The 23,539-nt window shown below is 36.2% G+C and overlaps 1 protein-coding gene and 1 pseudogene across 1 annotated transcript in view; both read right to left on the bottom strand.

Moving 5' to 3' along the window:
* Positions 1–23,539, bottom strand: part of PIGK (phosphatidylinositol glycan anchor biosynthesis class K) — a 144,697-nt gene that overhangs the window by 67,166 nt on the left and 53,992 nt on the right. The gene's annotated exons all lie outside the window — the stretch shown is intronic.
* Positions 21,118–21,226, bottom strand: LOC120857157 (annotated as a pseudogene).

The following is a 23,539-nucleotide window of genomic DNA, read 5'->3' as shown; positions in this document are numbered from 1 at the left end:
AGTCCTATGGCCACTGCTGAGTTTTCCAAATTTGCTGGCATACTGAGTGTAGCACTTTCACAGCACCATCTTTTAGGATGTGAAATAGCTCAACTGGAATTCTATCACCTCCACTAGCTTTGTCGTGAGGCCCATTGACTTCACATTCCAGGATGTCTGGCTCTAGGTGAGTGATCACATCATCATGGTTATCTGGGTCATGAAGATTTTTTTTGTATATTTCTTCTGTGTATTCTCGCCACCTCTTCTTAATGTCTCCTGCTTTTGTTAGGTCCATACCATTTCTGTCCTTAATTGTGCCCATCTTGGCATGAAATGTTCCCTTAGTATCTCTAATTTTCTTGAAGAGATCCCTAGTATTTCCCATTCTATTGTTTTCCTCTATTTCTTTGCATTGGTCACCTAGGAAGGCTTTCTTATCTCTTCTTGCTATTCTCTGGAACTCTGCATTCAAACTGGTATATCTTTCCTTTTCTCCTTTGCCTTTCACTTCTTTCTCTTCTTTTCTCAGCTATTTGTAACACCTTCTCAGACAACCATTTTGCCTTTTTTGCATTTCTTTCTCTTGGGGATGGTCTTGATCATTGCCTCCTGTACAACATCAAGAACCTCCGTCCATATTTCTATCAGCTCTAGTCCCTTGAATCTATTTGTCACCTCCACTGTATAATCATTAGGGATTTGATTTAGGTCATACCTGAATGGTCTAGAGGTTTTCCTACTTTCTTCAATTTAAGCCTGAATTTGGCAATGAGTTCATGATCTGAGCCATAGTCAGCTCCTGGTCTTGTTTTTGCTCACTGTATAGAGCTTCTCCATCTTTGGCTGCAAAGAATACAGAATCTGATTTCTGTATTGACCATCTAGGGAGGTCCACGTGTAGAGTCTTCACTTGTGTTGTCGGAAGAGAGTGTTTGCTATGACCAGTATGTTCTCTTAGCAGAAATCTATTGGCCTTTGCACTGCTTCATTCTGTACTCCAAGTCCAAATTTTCCTGTTACTCCAGGTATTTCTTGACTTCCTACTTTTGCATTCCAGTCCCCTGAATGAAAAGGACATCTTTTTTGAGTGTTAGTTCTAGAAGGTCTTGTAGGTCTTCATAGAACCGTTCAACTTCAGCTTCTTCAGCATTACTGGTCGGGGCATAAACTTGGATTACTGTGATAATGAATGGTTTGTCTTGGAAATGAACAGAGATCATTCTGTCATTTTTGAGATTGCATCCAAGAACTGCATTTCAGACTCTTCTGTTGACTATGATGGCTACTTCATTTCTTCTAAGGGATTCTTGCCCACAGTAGTAGATATAATGGTCATCTGAGTTAAATTCACCCTTTCCAGTCCATTTTAGTTCACTGATTCCTAAAATGTTGATGTTCACTCTTGCCGTCTCCTGTCTGACCACTTCCAAATTGCCTTGATTCATGGACCTAACATTCCAGGTTCCTGTGAAATATTGTTCTTTACAGCATCCACTGTTTATGTCAGTATTAAAGGCAATGTGCATTCTCAGTGGACTTTTAAGATTTTCTCTTTGTCTGTGATTTTTCAACATTTTGACTATGATGTTGTTTCACTGTAACAATCCTGCTCAGAATTAGTAGAATTAATTGAATCTGATGTGTTTCATACGTTTCATTAGTTTTGCTCATTATCTCTTCATGTTTGCTGCTTCCTTATTTTCAATCTGTCCTCTAGCTTAAGACACTATTTACACACATTTTACTGAACCTAATAATATCCCTTACTCTTCCTCTTCCTTCCTTCATTCCTGCTTCCCTTCCTCTCACACTCTCTCCCTTCCTCTGTTCCTTTCTTCTTTTCTTTCTTTCTGTGCTTCAGCTTGGATCTTTTCCCTACTAAATTGTCTTCAAGTACACTTATGCTGTTTTCTGATGTATCCAATTTGATGTCAAGCCAGTCACTGAGTTCTTCAGTTCAGATACTATATTTTTCAGTTCTAGAATGGTTGTTTTCATGTCTTAGATATGTTCATATTTTCTGGTGAATTCCCTATCTTTAAATCTGTTTTCAAGAATTGTTTCCTATTTTCTTGAAAATATTAAAAATAGGTATTTCAAGGTTCTTTTCTACTAACTTCAAGTTCTTAATCACTTCGAGGTCTACTTCTATATTCTATTTTGCTTGTTTTTCTCTTGTAATATAGACATAAGGCCTTCTCAGGTGGTGCCAGTGGTTAAGAACCAGCCTTCAATGCAAGAGACATAAGAGACATCAGTTCCATCCCTGGGTCGGGAAGATCCTCTGGAGAAGGGCACAGCAACACGCTCCAGTATTCTTGCCTGGAGAATCCCATGGACAAAGGAGCTTGGAGGGCTATGGACCACAGGGCCTCAAAAAGTCGGAAACGATTACAATGACTTAGCACACACACAATAGAGTCCTAATGTTCTCCATTTTATGCATCTAGTAATTTTTTATTGATTGTGTATAGTACACTACATACTTGTTTAAAGGGGGAAATAAACCTACTGACAATGCTATTTTCCATCTGAGAAGATCCACACATTGTTCTGGTAGGCACTTAGAGAGTGGTGGTGTGAACGGTAGAACACTACCATTCAGTCAGTGACTCAGCTGAATTAAGACTGCCTCACAATTTTGACAAAACTCATTCAATCTTTAATTTACCCCTAGACTCTTCAAGATTTTAAATTCAAGCCTGGCAGGTCTTTGTCACCTCAACAAAGAGTAACTGCAGAAAATTCCACATGCTTTTCAGAGGTTCCTGGCTAAGTTTTTTGTCCCGTTGCTCTGCATAGCTTCAGAATTACACACTCCAGCCCCACTCAGTTGCCATAAGCCATACTGGTCACTCTGTCCCCATTACTGATACTCTGAGACCAAGCCCAGATTCTTCTAACATGGAGGTACACAACTTTTTTCCTGCTAAGGGCCAAAGACTTTCTGGCCATAAAGTCCATATTTTGGAATGGCCATAAAGTCTCTATCACAAGTACTCAACTCTGCATTATAGTACAAAAGCATCCATAGACAATATGTAAATGAATAAAGAAATGAATGTGGCTGTTTTTAAAAAAAAAAAAACTTTACTAGATAGGCAGCAGGCCAAACCTGGCTCATAGGCCATAATTTGCTGACTTTTGCTCTTGTTGCATCTACAATCAGTAAGTGTATCCAAAGGGAAAGTAGCTTGAAATTGTGTCAGTTCACCACCATCTCCAGAACTGTCAGCTCTCACCTGGGGTATTTTTCAGGGAATCACACCCTGAAGATCTTTATTGCTTCAGAACTGTAAGACTAGGAAATTCAGTTGTTTGTTTTCAGAAGTTTTCTGCTCAGCAGTTAGCTTTCCTTTAGCTCCAAAACTTGGCAAATATTTTGAAAGGGAAACTGGTCATGTGATTGAGGCAAATATCTTAAAAGGGAAACTAATTTCTGATTGAGTAACAACTGGGTCACTCTAAACTCACACAATCACCAAAATTTTTGCTGGTTTCTCTATCCACAAGCAATGAATGACCCACTGCCTGGAGCAAACCCAGATTCTCAACTTTTGGCGTACTCCCAGAATCAGCAAATTAACTCAGTGGAAAAGTGGTCACAGACTTTCAGCTCATCTCTGAGAAGTTTTCCCAAATCTATATTTTTACCTTCTCTGTCCACATTGCTTCTGTAGCCTTTAAAAGTATTATTTTTGTCTGGCTTTTCTAGCTGTTTTTGGTGGAATCATAAGCCTAGTGCAAATTTTTTCCTCATTCCAGAATTAGAATCTATATCCAACTACTTCTGATAATTAAAATGTTCATTATCATTTACTTCTAAGTATTTTAAATTTTCCATCATTTTTATTTATTCTAAGAATAATTCAAAGTGTGCTTTTAAATTTCTATATGTATATATACTAAACACTAAAATATATAGTCTTTTTTTATTGATATTAACAACTATATTGTGATCAAAAAAACATGCTCCACATTACAAACACTTTATAGTTGTTAAGGTGTGCTTTTTGGCCAACTATGGGTCAATTTTACTAAGGTATTAATATGGTCTTGAGAAGAATGTTTATTCTCTAACTGTTGAATCTATCAATGAATCATGTTGCTCATATCTTTGGGGGAATCTTTCATCAATTTCTGATAATGTGATATTGAAATCTACTAAAGTGGTGAATTTATCAAACTCTTTTGTAAGTTACATAAATTTTAAAAATATATATTGTGGCTATGCTATTAGGTAACTAAAAGCTTAACATGCTTTTATCTTTCTAATGAGTAAATCTTTTACCATCAGTTGCCCTCATTATGTTTCATGCTGCCCTTTCCTGAGGTCTATTTTATCTAATATCAATATAACTATACAAGCTTTCTTTGGGGTACCAGTAGTTTGGTAATGCTTTTATTTTCAGTATGTAATGTCATTATGTTTTCTGTCAGTAGTTAGATTTCTTTTTATCCTAATATGATGATCTGCCTTAAACTAGGATTAACTCACTTAAATTTAGTGTTATAAGCAACTGCTAACTATAACTGTTTCCCTACTTTGTAGTTTCTACTCTTCCTTTTTTTTTCTGTTTCACCTTCACTGCTTTGCTGCCTCCTCATTGATATTTTTTTAATTCCATTTCTTCCCCTATCCTGTTTTTTTTTAATCTTATTTCCTGTTTCTAGACAGTCAGAAGTACTTTTTAATATGTAAAATGCATACTTACCAAACCAACAACTTCCTGTTCTTTCTACATACTGCTATTAAAGACAACAGTACTCTGATTTATCGTACTTCCCCAAATAATTATCATCATCACTACTGTCACAATTATAAAACATAATCAGTTTTTACTGCAAGAGTAGGACATGACTGAAGCCACTTAGCATACACTTCCATTTTACTACTTTGTATCAGATCTCTCTCTTCTGGCTCCTTTGCCTTCTTCAAGAAGTGACCCCTTCAGATGTCATTTAAGTAAGAGAGTATTGATTCAAAATACTCTCAGCTTTCCTATATGTGAAAATGCCCTTATTTTTGTTCATTCTGTAAAGACAGTTTAACTGGGTAATCAATTTTAAGCTGATAGTTACTTTTTTAAAACCATTCATCCATAAATGGATGTGCAGCCTTTTGTCTTGAACTTCACACAAAGCCATGGTAATTAAGAATTCCAGATTTCCATAGCACTAATTATAGGGAAACTTGTCTTCTATGTTTGTGTACCACTTGGATTTTAGGTCCTTAAATCCAAATTTTTCTCCAAGAGATTTCCCTATCATTGAAGAAAGTGGAGCTTTCTACTGAGAGCAACTGATAAGCAATAGATATTTTTTGCCTCACAGATTTAAAAAAAAAAAAAAAGCCTTCAGTAGGATAAAGAATGTCGTCTTCTGTAAAGACATGTTGGATTAAGGTGCCGCTGGACACATCATGGATTGATTGGCTTCAGGAGAGCTACCCCACCCACTGATACTTGTTTGATAGTAAAGCTAAGCAGGCCTTGCAAAGGAGACAAACAATCTTAGCTTATGCCAGCTGCTTAGGAAAGATACACAGGCTTTCCCTGATACCTCACTTGGTAAAGAATCCACTTGCAATGCAGGAGACCCCAGTTCAATTCCTGGGTCAGGAAGATCCCCTGGAGAAGGGATAGGCTACCCACTCCAGTATTCTGACCTGGAGAATTCCATGGATGGGGTCGCAAAGAGTCGGATATGACTGAGTGACTTTCACTTTCATTTTAGGGAAGATGCATGTTTGGAATATCAGCTGTGACTATCTAAAAACATTATGGGAAACTGAACCTGTGCAGCCGCTTTCCCTTAATAAGGAAGGGCCACCATTTCTGGCTCAATCTGGAAAAAATCAGAAATCCAAGTCATGAAACAATGGTGTTTGTCTCCACACTATTTTCTTGGTAGCTCAGCTATGTATTTAAAAGAGCTTTTCTTTTATACCTATTAAAAAGGGTTTTTTTTTTTTTCTATACCTGTATAACATCTAGGTTTTTTATAATAGACTATTTCAGAAAAACTGAGTCAGCAACAATTCCAAAAGTGAAGTCAAAAGATTGTTCCTTATTAATTTCAAACCTTCAAGCCTAACTCATTTATATTAATTTCTTGTTCTAGAAAAATGCAATGCCATATCTATTTCTGACTATTACAAGGTATTCTTTTGTTGAGAAATGTTTCATTCAAATGGAATTTCTCATGTTCAGAGTCCCTCACTAGCAACTTTCATGTATTCTTTATTATTAGAGTTACCTAATATCTGGATACTCAAGGTTTATCGTGGCTAATTTCCAAAGGTTTAGGAAAAGAAAATTACCTTTAACATTAAAAGCATAATAGATGCATTTTAATCATCTTCATTGATTTAGAAGATATGTATTACAGAGTTTTAGCACACTAAAGTGAAATTACTGTGAACATCAGTTATTTTTTAAAACATAAATTAGAGCTAGTCCCTTAAATCTATTTCTCACTTCCACTGTATAATCATAAGGGATTTGTTTTAGGTCATATTTGAATGGTCTAGTGGTTTTCCCTACTTTCTTCAATTTAAGCCTGAATTTGGCAATAAGGAGTTCATGATCTGAGCCACATTCAGCTCCCGGTCTTGTTTTTGCTGATTGTATAGAGTTTCTCCATCTTTGGCTGCAAAGAATATAATCAATCTGATATCAGTATTGACCATCTGGTGATATCCATGTGTAGAGTCTTCTCTTGTGTTGCTGGAAGAGGGTGTTTGCTATGACCAGTGCATTTTCTTGGCAAAACTCTATTAGTCTTTGCCCTGCTTCATTCCGTATTCCAAGGCCAAATTTGCCGGTTACTCTAGGTGTTTCTTGACTTCCTACTTTTGCATTCCAGTCCATTATAATGAAAAGGACACCTTTTTGGGGTGTTAGTTCTAAAAGGTCTTGTAGGTCTTCATAGAACCATTCAACTTCAGCTTCTTCAGCATTACTGGTTCGGGCATAGACTTGGATTACCGTGATATTGAAAGGTTTGCCTTGGAAACGAACAGAGATCATTCTGTCATTTTGGGGACTGCATCCAAGTACTGCATTTCGGACTCTTTTGTTGACCATGATGGCTACTCCATTTCTTCTAAGGGATTCCTGCCTGCAGTAGTAGATATAATGGTCATCTGAGTTAAATTCACCCTTTCCAGTCCATTTTAGTTCGCTGATTCCTAAAATGTTGACATTTACTCTTGCTATCTCCTGTTTGACGACTTCCAATTTGCCTTGATTCATGGAACTGACATTCCAGGTTCCTATGCAATATTGCTCTTTACAGCATCGGACTTTGCTTCTATCATCTGTCACATCCACAACTGGGTATTGTTTTTGCTTTGGCTCCATCCCTTCATTCTTTCTGGAATTATTTCTCCACTGATCTCCAGTAGCATATTGGGCACCTACTGACCTGGGGAGTACCTCTTTCAGTATCCTATCTTTTTGCCTTTTCATACTGTTCATGGGGTTATCAAGGCAAGAATACTGAACTGGTTTGCTGTTCCCTTCTCCAGTGGACCACATTCTATCAGACCTCTCCACCATGACCCGCCCATCTTGGGTGGCCCCACGGGCATGGCTTAGTTTCACTGAGTTACACAAGCCTTGGTCCTAGCTCTCTTGCAACGCCTACCTTCTTACTTGGGTTTCTCTTACCTTGGACGTGGGGTATCTCTTCACGGCTGCTCCAGCAAAGCATAGCCGCTGCTCCTTCCCTTAGACGATGGGTATATCCTCACTGCCGCCCCTCCTGACCTTGAAAGTGGAAACTAGATAGAGTGCCTGATGAACTATGTACGGAGGTTCGTGACATTGTACAGGAGACAGGGATCAAGACCATACCCATGGAAAAGAAATGCAAAATAGCAAAATGGCTGTCTGGGGAGGCCTTACAAAATAGCTATGAAAAGAAAAGAAGTGAAAAGCAAAGGAGAAAAGAAAAGATATAAGCATCTGAATGCAGAGTTCCAAAGAAGAGCAAGAAGAGATAAAAAAGCCTTCCTCAGCAAACAATGCAAAGAAATAGAGGAAAACAACAGAATGGGAAAGACTAGAGATCTCTTTAAGAAAATCAGAGATACCAAGGGAACATTTCACACAAAGACGGGCTCGATAAAGGACAGAAATGGTATGGACTTAACAGAAGCATAAGATATTAAGAAGAGGTGGCAAGAATACACAGAAGAACTATACAAAAGAGATCTTCACGATCCAGATAATCACGATGGTGTGATCACTCACCTAGAGCCAGACATCCTGGAATGTGAAGTCAAGTGGGCCTTAGAAAGCATCACTATGAACAAAGCTAATGGAGGTGATGGAATTCCAGTAGAGCTATTTCAAATCCTGAAAAATGATGCTGTGAAAGTGCTGCACTCAATATGCCAGCAAATGTGGAAAACTCAGCAGTGGCCACAGGACTGGAAAAGGTCAGTTTTCATTCCAATCCCAAAGAAAGGCAATGCCAAAGAATGCTCAAACTACTGCACAATTGCACTCATCTCATACGCTAGTCAAGTAATGCTCAAAATTCTCCAAGCCAGGCTTCAGCAATACGTGAACCGTGAACTTCCAGATTTTCAAGCTGGTTTTAGAAAAGGCGGAGGAACCAGAGATCAAATTGCCAACATCCGCTGGATCATGGAAAAAGCAAGAGAGTTCCAGAAAAACATCTATTTCTGTTTCATTGTTACGCCAAAGCCTTTGACTGTGTGGATCACAATAAACTGTGGACAATTCTGAAAGAGTTGGGAATACCAGACCACCTGACCTGCCTCTTGAGAAACCTATATGCAGGTCAGGAAGCAACAGTTAGAACTGGACATGGAACAACAGACTGGTTCCAAAAAGGAAAAGGAGTACGTCAAGGCTGTATATTGTCACCCTGTTTATTTAACTTCTATGCAGAGTACATCATGAGAAATGCTGGGCTGGAAGAAGCACAAGCTGGAATCAAGATTGCTGGGAGAAATATCAATAACCTCAGATATGCAGATGACACCACCCTTATGGCAGAAAGTGAAGAGGCGCTAAAAAGCCTCTTGATGAAAGTGAAAGAGGAAAGTGAAAAAGTTGGCTTAAAGTTCAACATTCAGAAAACAAAGATCATGGCATCTGGTCCCATCACTTCATGGGAAATAGATGAGGAAACAGTGGAAACAGTGTCAGACTTTATTTTTTGGGGATCCAAAATCACTGCAGATGGTGACTGCAGCCATGAAATTAAAAGACGCTTACTCCTTGGAAGAAAAGTTATGACCAACCTAGATAGCATATTCAAAAGCAGAGACATTACTTTGCCAACAAAGGTCCGTCCAGTCAAGGGTATGGTTTTTCCAGCAGTCATGTATGGATGTGAGAGTTGGACTGTGAAGAAAGCTGAGCACCAAAGAATTGATGCTTTTGAACTATGGTGTTGGAGAAGACTCTTGAGAGTCCCTTGGACTTCAAGGAGATCCAACCAGTCCATTCTGAAGGAGATCAGCCCTGGGATTCTTTGGAAGGAATGATGCTGAAGCTGAAACTCCAGTACTTTGGCCACCTCATGTGAAGAGCTGACTCATTGGAAAAGACTCTGATGCTGGGAGCGATTTGGGGGCAGGAGAATAAGGGGATGACAGAGGATGAGATGGCTGGATGGCATTACTGACTAGATGGAAGTGAGTCTGAGTGAACTCCAGGAGTTGGTGATGGACAGGGAGGCCTGGCTTGCTGCGATTCATGGGGCCACAAGAGTCAGACACAACTGAGCAACTGAACTGAACTGAACTGAAATTAGAGCTTTCCCTAACACTGAACACAAGATTTTAAATGTATACATCATGTTTATGCAAAGCCATTTGAGCAGTTGCAATTCCTACTGCAAACAACAGAAACAGTGTGTGGCATCTTTAAGCCAGAGATTGCCTAAACTCATAATTTACATCTAATCATGTAATTCATTATTGCTTGTCTCAGTAACTTAAAGTGAAAGTACAAAATACTCTCCTAAATCATGCAGTCCTCTTACTCCATTTCACAAGCTACATACTTTTAAAACACATATTTTTGGTGTAACAAAATTAACTTTTTAAAAATTATATATAAAAAAAGGCTCTTAATACTGGAAGTTAAAATGACGTTGATCAATCTCATTGAAAAAGACATTCCATAACAATATCAACTGCATGTTTCTCTTAGTGAAAGTACTTTCAAAATAATGTGTGACAATTTCATCAAACAAAAGACAGTGAAAAGTCTAAAATATTACTGAATATGACAAGAACTTTGCATACTTGAAAATCATGTAGACAAAGATGAAGAATAATAAAGTTAGTCACCATAGCATAGATTAATGTCATCTGTAGCTCAAATGAAAACTGTTGATAAGTGTTCATGAAGAAATATAATATTAATATGTTCCCTTTCTCATGTAAATATTTCTCACATCTATATCAAATATAAAGTACCTGGTAATTTATATCACCAGGACAAAACAAAAAACCAAATGAATTTTTTAAATCTCCTGCTTTTTCTTTATTTTTATGAGAAAATCAATTTTGAAATAAGTATTCTTAATTACCTGCCATCTTGTAGGAAATTATCTATAACATTTATAAAAGACATACTTTAAATAATATTTATTAAGGTATATAATTTAATAAAAAATCATATAAATGATACTTTACTTACAGTTTTATGGTACAGTTTGGCTTTATGTTACAAAAAAAAATTTGTCATGAATGTCAAATCATCCATTCTCCCTGAGAAAAATCACAGTATTCTAATAAACAATTACTGTACCCCAAAATTGATATCAATCATGGGGATGTTGCTAATAAGACCTTATGGTCCTCTCCCTTCATTTATCCCCCAACAATAAAACCTACAGATGCACTTAATATTATGAAGTCAGAATGAGTATTCTGAAAGACTAATAGACTACAATAATGAACTAGTACTTATAATTATTGGTATAATAAAAACACAATGAAATAAGCATAAAGTCTAAAATGGTGTTTTTAAAAAATCAACTACATGAGTAAGTATGGGAAGGCCAACCTAAGAATAATTCCTGTCAGAATGGGTGATAAGTGGCATGCTGGTAAAAATGTAAATCAAGTTATACAGAAGCTGTAGTAAATCAAATAAAGATGGTAATACTTCCACTCTATCTTTTGCACTGGAAGAGAGACATCTGTATGGTTGTGATGAGTTTTATGTGGAAGGTCCTTAGAAACACACTGATAGAGTATGCTCATTTTATATACCTTATCATTAATCCCCTTAATAACTCTGAAGGTAGAGGATAGATCACCCTACTACAGATAAAGTATCTGAGTTTCAGACAGATTAAGCCATGTGCCTTAAGACATAAAGTCAAGAACCAAACCAAAACTTGAATACAAGTCCATTCATCTCCAGACTCTTTCTACCTACATGAGACTGCCTGAAAGCTTTGATCTAGCACCAGAAGGAATAATTAGGCAATACTTCACCTGTAAATATTTAGAAACCATGTAATGAGATATTGTGATTTCAACAAAAGTGGCAATTTTTGAATGTTTTATCCTTATTATTAATTTATCATAAATAATCCTCATACATTTAAAAATTTTTTCTGATCCTTTACTTTCTTAATTACTTTAAATATAAATTAATTCCTAAAAATATGCCAGAAGAGTAGCAATTCAAAAAGATTCTATAGATTTGCCTACTTTATAGCCAAAATTCCATCTTACGAGGATTATTAAAGCAAGACAACTTACATATACAGGGTACTTTTACCACACTGTTTTAAACTGAGAACTCAGTATGAAAACTGTCTTTCTCCTGCTAATGGTAGAAAGAAAAAAATACTATGATTTATTTTAAAGTATAGCCTACCTCACTCTTTAGCATTAAAAAAAAAAAAGCCTCCCTTATGTACAAATATGTAATTCTACTGCCACCTTCTGGTAAAACACAATTTCCCAATTTTTAATAGTACTTCTGATTATAAAGTGACAAACCTCCAGATAAGAAATATCTCCTTTCCAATATTAGATTAATAAAAAGCAAAATAAATTATTTTTATAAATGGCAAAATTATACTAAAATAGAATTCTAGCAATAATTTTTATAGTACATGTAACATAGTCTCTCAGTGTTAACACTTACTGAGCACTCTACTATTTGAGCACTGAAGAGCTTTACAAGCAAAATAAGAATCAATTATCTTAATAAACTTTATAAAGTAGAATGATTATTCCCATTTTACAGAGAGAATCGAAGAAATCAAGTGGTCTGCCTGAGGTACATAGCTATTAAATGGCAGACTCTGAATTCAGAAGCAGATCCATTGATCACTGATTCCAATGATCAATGTGTTCTAATAGTCTCTGTAACATCAGATAATAGATATTATATAAGTTGACTAAACTCATTTAGAACATTAAATCTTAATTTAGTGGGGTAACGCAACAATACTACAATTAGTGAGGAAATTAGAAGAGCCACAGAACATAGAATTAAAGAATTCAAAGAAACCATAAAGGTCCCACAATCAAATTTTCCATATAATTGAAAACATTTTTCAATTTCCATATAATTGAAAACATTATTCTTTAAACATTTAGCCAATGGATTAAACTCTAATGTCCTATTTTTACAAATAATTATACGTCATTTTGAAATCTTTCAAAATTAAAAAAGAATTTATGTTCTATATGTTCAGTGTTTAAATTTAATTTTGCTCTGACACAGTTTAAAATACTAAAAAACACAAGCTAGAAATTACTATCCTTAGTCAACATAATATTTACTAATTTATATTCAGAGAGGTTTTACTTACACAAAAGGATATACTACATTCTGCTATACTATTTCTATACACTGATTTCTTAAAAGTCATAAACCAATTCAATGAATTTCAATTTCACATAGTAAAATAAATTCTGCAAAAAAAAACTGCCCATAAAATAACACATTATTTTTAAACTACAACAGTAAGAACTTTATGTCTAAAAGCTTTTGCACAGCAAAAGAAACCATAAACAAAATGAAGAACAACTTATGGAATAGGAGAAAATATTTGCAAATGATGCAACCAATAAGGAATTAATTTCCAAGGTATACAAACAGTTCAGACAGCTCAATACCAAAAAAACAACAGCCCAATCAAAAAAATGTGCAAAAGACCTAAACAGACATTCCTCCAAAGAAGATACACAGATGGCCGACAAACACTTGAATAGATGCTCAATGTCGCTAACTATTAGAGAAATGCAAATTAAAACTACAATGAGGTATCACCTCACACTGGTCAGAATGACCACCATAGAAAGTCTACAAACAATAAATGCTGGAAAGGGTGTAGAGAAATGGGAACCCTAGCACTGTGGAAACATGCTGCTGCTGCTGCTGCTGCTGCTGCTGCTGCTAAGTCACTTCAGTCGTGTCCGACTCTGTGCGACCCCATAGACGGCAGCCCACCAGGCTCCCCCGTCCCTGGGATTCTCCAGGCAAGAACTCTGGAGTGGGTTGCCCTTTCCTTCTCCAATGCATGAAAGTGAAAAGTGAAAGTGAAGTCGCTCAGTTGTGTCCAACTTTTAGCAACCCTAAGGACAGCAGCCCACCGGGCTCCTCCATCCATGGGATTTTCCAGCCAAGAGTACTGGAGTGGGGCGCCAGTGCCTTCTCCAGGGAAAACAGTATGAAGATTCCTTTAAAAACTAAAGATAAAGTTATCACATGATCCAGCAATCCCACTCCTGGGCATATATCCAAAACTGATGAAAATTCTAATTCAAAACGATACATGCATCCCAATGTTTATGGTGACACTATTTACAATAGCCAAGATGTGGAATAAACCTAAATAACCACCAACAGATAAATGGATAAAGAAGATGTGGTATATAAATATAATGGAATATTACTGTCATAAGAAAGAATGAAATAATGCCATCTGCAGTGACATAAATAGACCTAGAGATTATCATACTAATGAAGTAAATCAGATAGACACATATAACGACTTATATGTGGAATCTAAAAAATATAAATTCACCACAAAACAGAAACATACTCACAAACATAGAAAACAAACTTATGGTTACCAAAGGGGAAGAGATGGGGGAGGGAGGGAACGAGGGAGGGGGACAATTTAGGAATTTGGGATTAGCAGATACACTCTACTATTAATACAAATAAAATAAACAACAAAGTCACACTGTATGGCATAGGAAACTATATTCAATATCTTATAATAACCTATAATGGAAAAGAATCTGAAAAAGAGTATATATATGTGTTGATATGTATAAGTAAATCAGTTTGCTGTACAGTTAAAACTAACACAATACTGTAAATCAACTACACTTCAATTAAAAAAACTTTATATGTATGTAAAATGACAAAATAAATAATTTAACCATCAGTTTTGGTATCTTTATAAATCAACCACATGCATTTTATGCTGTGATATTCGACTTTAATGAGCTTCTGATTAACTGCAACTAAGTTATAAACAACAATATAAAATAAATGGCCAAATAAGATGCTTAAGTTAATATAGAATTTTAACAATGAGGAAGTTAATCACTTTGAAAAACAGAGTAGTATGTAGACTAGTAGGGGAGAAATCCTGTCAAATGTTATTTGAACCATTTTGATGAATCTTTGGTTCATAAAGTTTCATAATCATATCAATTTACTATGAGCAATTTTCAGTGAATTGTTTCATCACAAAGCTTCATATTCCTCACAAACTATTTTGGCCAAATTTCACGTTTCTACTGAATGTGTACATTTAAATTTTATCTAATTTCCTGTAAACATTACAAACAGAGACTAGAACTCATATGATTAATGATATAATAAATATTTTTATAGGTCTTTTATATTTCCATATAAATTTTAGAATCTGTCAATCTCTATAGAAAAAAGCCTGCTGGGATTTTAATTGGGATTGTGTTGATCAATACCAGAATCAATAAAATCCAAGAATATAGTCAATATGAAAAACTAATTGTACTTCTATATTTGAGCAACAAATGAAAAATAAATTTTTAAAATATCATCAAAACCAAAAATACTTAGAGATAAATTAATGAAAAGTATGGAAAACTTCTTCACTGAAAACAATAAAACAATGCGAAGAGAAAATATAGGAGATCTAGATAAATGCAGATATATGTTCATAGATCAGAGGACTCAATATTGTTAAGGTATCTATACTTCTCAAATAAACATATGAAGTCAATCCAATTTCAATCAAAATTCTAATAGTTTTTTTTTTTTTTAGAAACAGACAAGCTGAGTCTAAAATTTGTATGGAAAGAGAGGATCTAGAATAGTCAAGAGAACCTTGAGAAAGAAAAAGTGACTTGTAGGACTTACAAAAACAAATGTCCTCCAACTGGTGATTTCCAAGACGTATTATAATTCTAAAATAATTAAGACAGTACAATACTTGTATAACAGAGACACAGTTCAATGAAACAGAGTACAGTCCAGAAGTAGACCCACACATATACAGTCATGTGATTTTGACAAAGGCATCAACATAATGCAATAACAAATTCAATTTTTTCAACATATGGTGTGGCTGGAACTAGATACTCATATTTTAAAAACTGAACCTCAACTCCTACCTAACTCTATACTCAAAAATTAATTCAAAATAAACCATAATCCTAAACATAAAAGCTAAAACTATAAAACTTATAGCAGAAAATAAAGGAAAGTCTTTATGACCTTGATTTAGGTTAAGAACCTTTGCACAGAGGAGTGACTATTAAATATGAAAGGTATTAAGCTTAAAGGAAAGTGATAAATGAGCTTTATCAATATTAAATCTCCTACTCTTCAAAAGATATTAAGAATATGAAAGGAAAGCCAAAGACTAAGAAAAAATATTGCAATACATATATTTGACAGAAGACTTGTACTTAGAATACATAAAGAAATCTTACAATTCAATAAGAAAACTCAGTTGTTTTCTTTTTTTTTTTAATTTTTCATTTTGTACTGGTGTATAGTCAGTTTCTCCCATCAGGAAGCTTCCATAATCCTCTTATCCTTTTCCATCAGAGGGCAGACAGACTGAAAACCACAATCACAGAAAACTAACCAATCTGATCACATGGACCACAGCCTTGTCTAACTCAGTGAACCTATGAGCCATGCCATGTAGGGTCACCCAAGATGGATGGGTCACAGTGGAGAATTCTGACAAAATGTGGTCCACTGGAGAAGGGAATGGCAAACCACTTCAGTATTCTTGCCTTGAGAAACCCATGAACAGTATGAAAAGGCAAAAAGATAGAATACTGAAAGATTAACTCCCCAGGTTGGTAGGTGCCCAATATGCTACTGGAGATCAGTAGAGAGATAACTCCAGAAAGAATGAAGAGATGGAGCCAAAGCAAAAACTACACCCAGTTGTGGATGTGACTGCTGATGGAAGTAAAGTCTGATGCTATAAAGAGCAATATTGCATAAGAACCTGGAGGAGAGTGAAAAAGTTGGCTTAAAGCTCAACATTCAGAAAACTAAGATCATGGAATCTGGTCCTATCACTTCATGGGAAATAGATGGGGAAACAGTGGAAACAGTATCAGACTTTATTTTTTTGGGCTCCAAAATCACTGCAGATGGTGACTGCAGCCATGAAATTAAAAGATGCTTGCTCCTTGGAAGGAAAGTTATAACCAACCCAGACAGAGTAATGAAAAACAGAGACATTACTTGGCCAACAAAGGTCCGTCTAGAAAAGGCTATGGTACTAAAGCTGAAACTCCAGTACTTTGGCCACCTCATGTGAAGAGTTGACTCATCGGAAAAGACTCTGATGTTGGGAGCGATTGGGGGCAGAAGGAGAAGGGGACGACAGAGGATGAGATGGCTGGATAGCATCATTGACTTGATGGACATGAGTCTCAGTGAACTCCGGGAGTTGGTGATGGACAGGGAGGCCTGGCATGCTGTGACTCATGGGGTCGCAAAGAGTCGGACATGACTGAACAACTGAACTGAACAACTGAACTGAACTGAAAGAGCCTACTGATGAAAGTGAAAGAGGATAGTAAAAAAAAGTGGGCTTAAAACTCAACATTCAGAAAACTAAGATCATGGCATCTGGTCCCATCACTTCATGGGAAATAGATGGGGAAACTGGAAACAGTGACAGACTTCATTTTGGGGGGCTCCAAAACATTGCAGATGGTGACTGCAGCCATGAAATTAAAAGACACTTGCTCCTTAGAAGAAAAGTTATGACCAACCTAGACGGCATATTAAAAAGCAGAGACATTACTTTTCCAACAAAGGTCCATCTAGTCAAAGCTGTCTTTTTTCCAGTAGTCATGTATGGATGTGAGAGTTAGACTGTGAAGAAAGCTGAGCGCTGAAGAATTGATGCTTCTGAACTGTGGTGCTGAAGAAGACTCTTGAGAGTCCCTTGGACTGCAAGGAGATCCAACTAGTCAATCCTAAAAGAAATCAATCCTGACTATTCACTGGAAGGAATGATATTGAAGCTGAAACTCCAATATTTTGGTCACCTGATGCGAAGATCTGACTCACTGGAAAAGACCCTGATGCTGGGAAAGACTGAAGGTGGGAGGAGAAGCAGACAACAGATGAGACAGTTGGATGGCATCACCGACTCAATGGACATAAGTGTGAGTAAACTCCAGGAGCTGATGATGAACAAGGAGGCCAGGAGTGCTGCAGTCCATGGGGTAGCAAAGAGTCACACACAACTGAGCAACTGAACTGAACTGAACTGAAAGCTGATTAGCAAACAATGTTGTGAAAGTTTCAAGTGAACAGCAAAGGGACTCAACTATACACATACATGTATCCATTCTCCCTCAAACCCCCTCCCAACCAGGTTGCCACAAACACTGATCAGAGTTACATGTGCTATACAGTAGGTCTTTGTTGAAAATAACCCAGTTTTTTTAAAATAAGCAAAAGACTTGAAAAGGCACTTCATGAAACATATATGAATGACCAGTAAGCACATGAAATGACACTCAATGTCCTTAGTAACCAGGGGTTTACAAATTAAAATCATAATGAGATTATCACTACCTGCCTAGAGAATAGCTAAAATTAAAAAGACAATACCAAGTCTAATTAAGGACATGGAACAACTATTTGTAGAAATGCAAAATGGTACAATGACTACAGAAAACAGTTTGGAAGTTTCTTACAAAGCTAAACATGCATTTCCATATGACCCAGCAAACCTACTCCTAGGTATATTTACTCAAGTGAAATGAAAACTTAGGTTTCTATACAATGTCTATAGTGGTTTTATTTAATTGCCTAAAACTGGGGGCAAATGTCCTCCAATTGGTGAGATACACCAATAAAAAGGAACAAACTAAAGATATGTGACAACAGGAATGAATCTGACATGCATTCTGGCAGTAAAAGAAGACAGATTAGAAAAATTTTAATAACAGACTGGCATGGTGACTATCCAAAGTACATGCATTTATCAAAAACTCAGAACTATATACTAAAAAAGGGTAATTTTACCAAACTAAAAAAAGAAGAAGAAGAAAAAAAAAACTACAGGTGCATACAATATAAAATGACTTCCAAAAACATTATAGTATGCAAGAGCAACAGAACATAACGTTTAGAGATACCTGTTTAGGTGATATAACCAAGATGCAGGGCAAGAAAGCAAACTTCATTTAAGAGAAGGGAAAATGGTTAACTTTGAGGGGGAGTGAAAGGGCAGAGATTGAGAAGGGGTGTAAGGGTTGGGGGATCTTCTGGTATACCAGCTTTGTTCTAATTTTTTCTCTGGTGGTTACATGAGCAGTTGCTTTCTGACAATTCACTGTGCTATCATTTATATTTTATATCATTTTAAAAGCAAGCAAAGCAAGTAAACCTAAGGTAAGATGGTTTTAGAAAAGGCAGAGGAACCAGAGATCAAATTGCCAACATCCACTGGATCATGGAAGAAGCAAGAGAGTTCCAGAAAAACATCTACTTCTGCTTTATTGACTATGCCAAAGCTTTTGACTGTGTGGATCACAATAAACTGTGGACAATTCTGAAAGAGATGGGAATACCAGACTACTTGACCTGCCTCTTGAGAAACCTATATACAGGTCAGGAAGCAACAGTTAGAACTGGACATGGAACAACAGACTGGTTCCAAATAGGAAAAGGAGTACTCACCCTGCTTATTTAACTTCTATGCAGAGTACATCATGAGAAACGCTGGGCTGGAAGAAGCACAAGCTGGAATCAAGATTGCCGGGAGAAATATCAATAACCTCAGATATGCAGATGACACCACCCTGATGGCAGAAAGTGAAGAGGAACTAAAAAGCCTCTTGATGAAAGTGAAAGAGGAGAGTGACAAAGTTGGCTTAAAGCTCAACATTCAGAAAACGAAGATCATGGCATCTGGTCCCATCACTTCATGGGAAATAGATGGGGAAACAGTGTCAGACTATTTTTTGAGGCTCCAAAATCACTGCAGATGGTGATTGCAGCCATGAAATTAAAAGATGCTTACTCCTTGGAAGAAAAGTTATGACCAACCTAGATAGCATATTCAAAAACAGAGACATTACTTTGCCAACAAAGGTCTGTCTAGTCAAGGCTATGGTTTTTCCAGTGGTCATGTATGGATGTGAGAGTTGGACTGTGAAGAAAGCTGAGCACCGAAGAATTGATGCTTTTGAACTGTGGTGTTGGAGAAGACTCTTGAGAGTCCCTTGGACTGCAAGGAGATCCAACCAGTCCATTCTGAAGGAGATCAGCCCTGGGATTTCTTTGGAGGGAATGATACTAAAGCTGAAACTCCAGTACTTTGGCCACCTCATGCGAAGTTGACTCACTGGAAAAGACTCTGATGCTGGGAGGGATTAGGGGCAGGAGGAGAAGGGGACGACAGAGGATGAGATGGCTGGATGGCATCACTGACTCGATGGACACGGGTCTGAGTGAACTCCAGGAGTTGGTGATGGACAGGGAGGCCTGGCGTGCTGTGATTCATGGGGTCACAAAGAGTCGGACATGACTGAGCAACTGAACTGAACTGAAATTATAAAAGAATAAAATAATATATATATTTTAGAGGTAGGAAGCATTCCTGAATTCATATCTTGACTACACCATTTGTTAGATGTGTGACTTTAGCCAGGTTTCTTAACCTTTCTCAGTCTCACTTTACTCATCTGTATAATGGGAAAATTTCACCTGCCTCATAATTATGTGAATTAAATGGGATTAACGTAATTTTTACTTGAGGGTATCTACCTAGCTTCCAAGTTTATTTTGGAAGGTTCATCTTATCCACTTGGGAATGGCCCTCCAGTAGCCTAGATTTTGATGACCTAGATGACCCCTAGATGACCCCTAGATGACCCCACTACTGCCCAGCTGGGTCAGAGTTGAGCAACTGACTCAAGCTGGGCTACTCAAGAAGCCCCCTGTGGAGCTTAAAATGGAGAATGAGCAAGTTAATTCTCTAGTTGCACTTTATCATCAGTCTTTGTTCAGTCGCTAAGCTGTGTCCAACTCTTACCAACCCCATGAACTGCAGCATACCAGGCTTCCCTGTCCGTCACTATCTCCCTGAGTTTCTTCAAACTCATGTCCATTGAGTCAGTGATGCTATCCAACCATCTCATCTTCTGACATCCTCTTCTCCTGCCCTCAATTTTTCCTAGCATCAGGGTCTTTTCCAATGAGTCAGCTCTTTGCATCAGGTGGCCAAAGTATCATGATGAATAGAATGGATATAAAGCTCCAGAAGAGCAGTGTAGACACATGCTATGCCCTACATTCAGAGTAGGAGAGAAAGAAAAGTCTAGAACAACACAGACAGAGAGAGTAATGCCCACATTTTTGACTGAATTCTGTTTCCTGATTCCAGTCACTTACTGGAAGCTATCCTTGGGTTCCATAAACACAGAATACCTATATAAGTGATATCTTTAAGGAAATAATGCTAGCTCAGGTTGGATTCTATTATTTTCAATCCAACAAGGCTAGGCAATAGTCCTTATATAAAGCATGAAGCACATAGAAAAGGTTGAAAATCTAGAATCTGTGGTAGGAACTTTCTGATCTTTGACTGACTATATGAGCTGCAGACTTCCTTACCCAGCCCTTGAAAGAGTTCTACTCTGGTGTCCAAAACATAGACTGACCTTGTTAAGGTCATTTTCATCCCTCTATCTATAAGAACACACTTGATCTTAGCCAAAAGGCCAAGAAGCGATCTGTAAGAAAAGCATCCAGCTCAAATTTCCAGTTAGATTCAAATTTTTCAATTGCTAAAGACTGCCTCAAGAGAGAAAGAAATTCTATAGTATGACAGAATAAAATTACAACAACAAAAAATTAATAAAATCAAGTGCCTAAATTTAGAGCATAACACAAAAGTCAGACAGGGTAAGATGTCATCTAACCAACCAAGGTAAAAACTGAGCATTTACACTTGATATTGTCCAAGATTTCATTATTTCTTGGGCAATGCCTACAGAATTTACACTTCTACATTTTAGTGTGGGTATTTTTACATTCACAAGCTATAGGCTATTTTCCCTAGGATACTCTGGTACACCAAGTAATGTTGGCATGGACTTATTACTATATTCTAGAAAGTCCAACTGTTTGAGGCTGTTTGTCTGCTTATTTATTAAAGTCAACCTATTTACACTGGGATAAAACAGTTCAGAATCAAGTTATATAAGGCAAGCTTATTGCAACCATCCCTTATTTTGCCTCATTTTAATAAATTAAAAACACAGTAAGATACATGGTGAAACAAGTGTTGTCACTAAGGTTATGATTATCACTTAAGTATATGACTGTACCTTATTCATATAATATGTGTATGTTGGAAAACATATAAAAAAACAATTATTTCATATAGCTACTTCAGTCAATTTTATGTACTAAGATTCTCCATCATATTGGAATTTAGTTTAGCTTGCTCTAATATACAAAATATGAAATAAGGACAATCTGGAAAATGAGTTCCATTATTTTCCTAATATATGTAGAAAGTATTATTTTAAAAAGCTTAACTGTCAATTTTAATAACAGTAATTGTACTGATGTTTTAACCTAAGATCTGTAAAATTACATATGCATTCAAGCCCAAAATTTCCTTAATAAAGTAGCTTTTTGTGATAGCTGATTTCTAAATATACTTTTCTCTAAACGAACATCCAACTGATACTCATATTTGCATATAAATAGCACCTATAATAATGAGATAATATTTGTACCACCCAAGAAAAAATTTCTGGAATATGTTGAGAATTGAATCTTCCTAAATTAATTAGATAACAAGTATCAGTAATTATGAAACCATCTGTGAGCAATGTTCTAAATAAAATTTATTCATAAACACTAGAGGGTGCTCTGATTCAACAGTGTCTGCTCATTGCTGAGCATCTGAAAGCAACAACCCTGTTAATCAACTATATTCCAATATAAAATAAAAATTAAAAAAACAAAATATATTGCCTGATATCTGGCATTGGTGCTTAAAATAATTTTCTCCTCAATTAAAGATAAATGAAGATAATTATCAGCACCAACAACTTTTGCTTTTGAACTATATAGAGATACCTCATGAGATAAAATTTCACCTTTCCAGAATATATAATAAAATTTAGTAGAATTCCACTGAAATCATTTTTATTGTACAACTATTATATTTAATATTGTGTTAAGTGAACAGAATAGAAAATAAGTACAGAGGAAGTATAAAGACAGCCCTTATCACTAAAGGAAATTAATGCAATATTCAGATGGTTAACAAAAGGTGTATCCTGTATATTATGGACTTAGGTTCAAGGAAAATTACAAAATGAGCTACACAGTAGCTCAATTTCAATTGTTAAGTATTAAGGTATAGTTTAGCTATTTTACAAAAACAACTTGAAAGAGTATTTAAATAATAAATAAAAGTAATACTGGTGTTGGATATCATCTGTTGTCTCGAGAAAATATTTTTAAAGCCAACAGACATAGGAAATTGAAAACGAAAAAATCTAGACTTTGAATATCATAATAGGAAATAATAATAAAATCAATTTCAAATCTTCATAAGAAATACATTTACTACTAGCTTTTAAAATTTATTTCTAAAACATTCACAACCTCAATTACAAATCTTTGAAATTTTCAAAATTTAAAGTAATTTATATGTTGCCATTTGGCAATCCAGGAAAGCTCCCTGGAGTATGTGTTTCCAATAGATAGCATTAAACAATTCCAAATAACAAAGCTGAATGGCAAACAATATCAATTTCTATGTATTTCAAGAAAATGACTATTAACTGAGATACTACTTAACCCCGAACAAAGTATGTTGCCATACTTCTAAAGTCACATAGCCAAAATTAACCGGGCTCTCAGTCTCTCACTCTCTTTCACACACACACACACACATGCACACACTACTCACTCACACACAATCCACTCCTCAAGAGAAGAGTACTTGGCGTATACCTACCTCTCTTTCTCTCATTCCTTTCCCTAACTAATAACTAAGGGACCCCACAGAAATCCTGAACAGT

This window comes from Oryx dammah, unplaced genomic scaffold, assembly GCF_014754425.2.
Source record: "Oryx dammah isolate SB20612 unplaced genomic scaffold, SCBI_Odam_1.1 HiC_scaffold_28, whole genome shotgun sequence".
Taxonomy (NCBI): domain Eukaryota; kingdom Metazoa; phylum Chordata; class Mammalia; order Artiodactyla; family Bovidae; genus Oryx; species Oryx dammah.
Note: the sequence above shows the minus strand (reverse complement) of the source record. Positions and strands in the feature narration are given on the sequence as shown.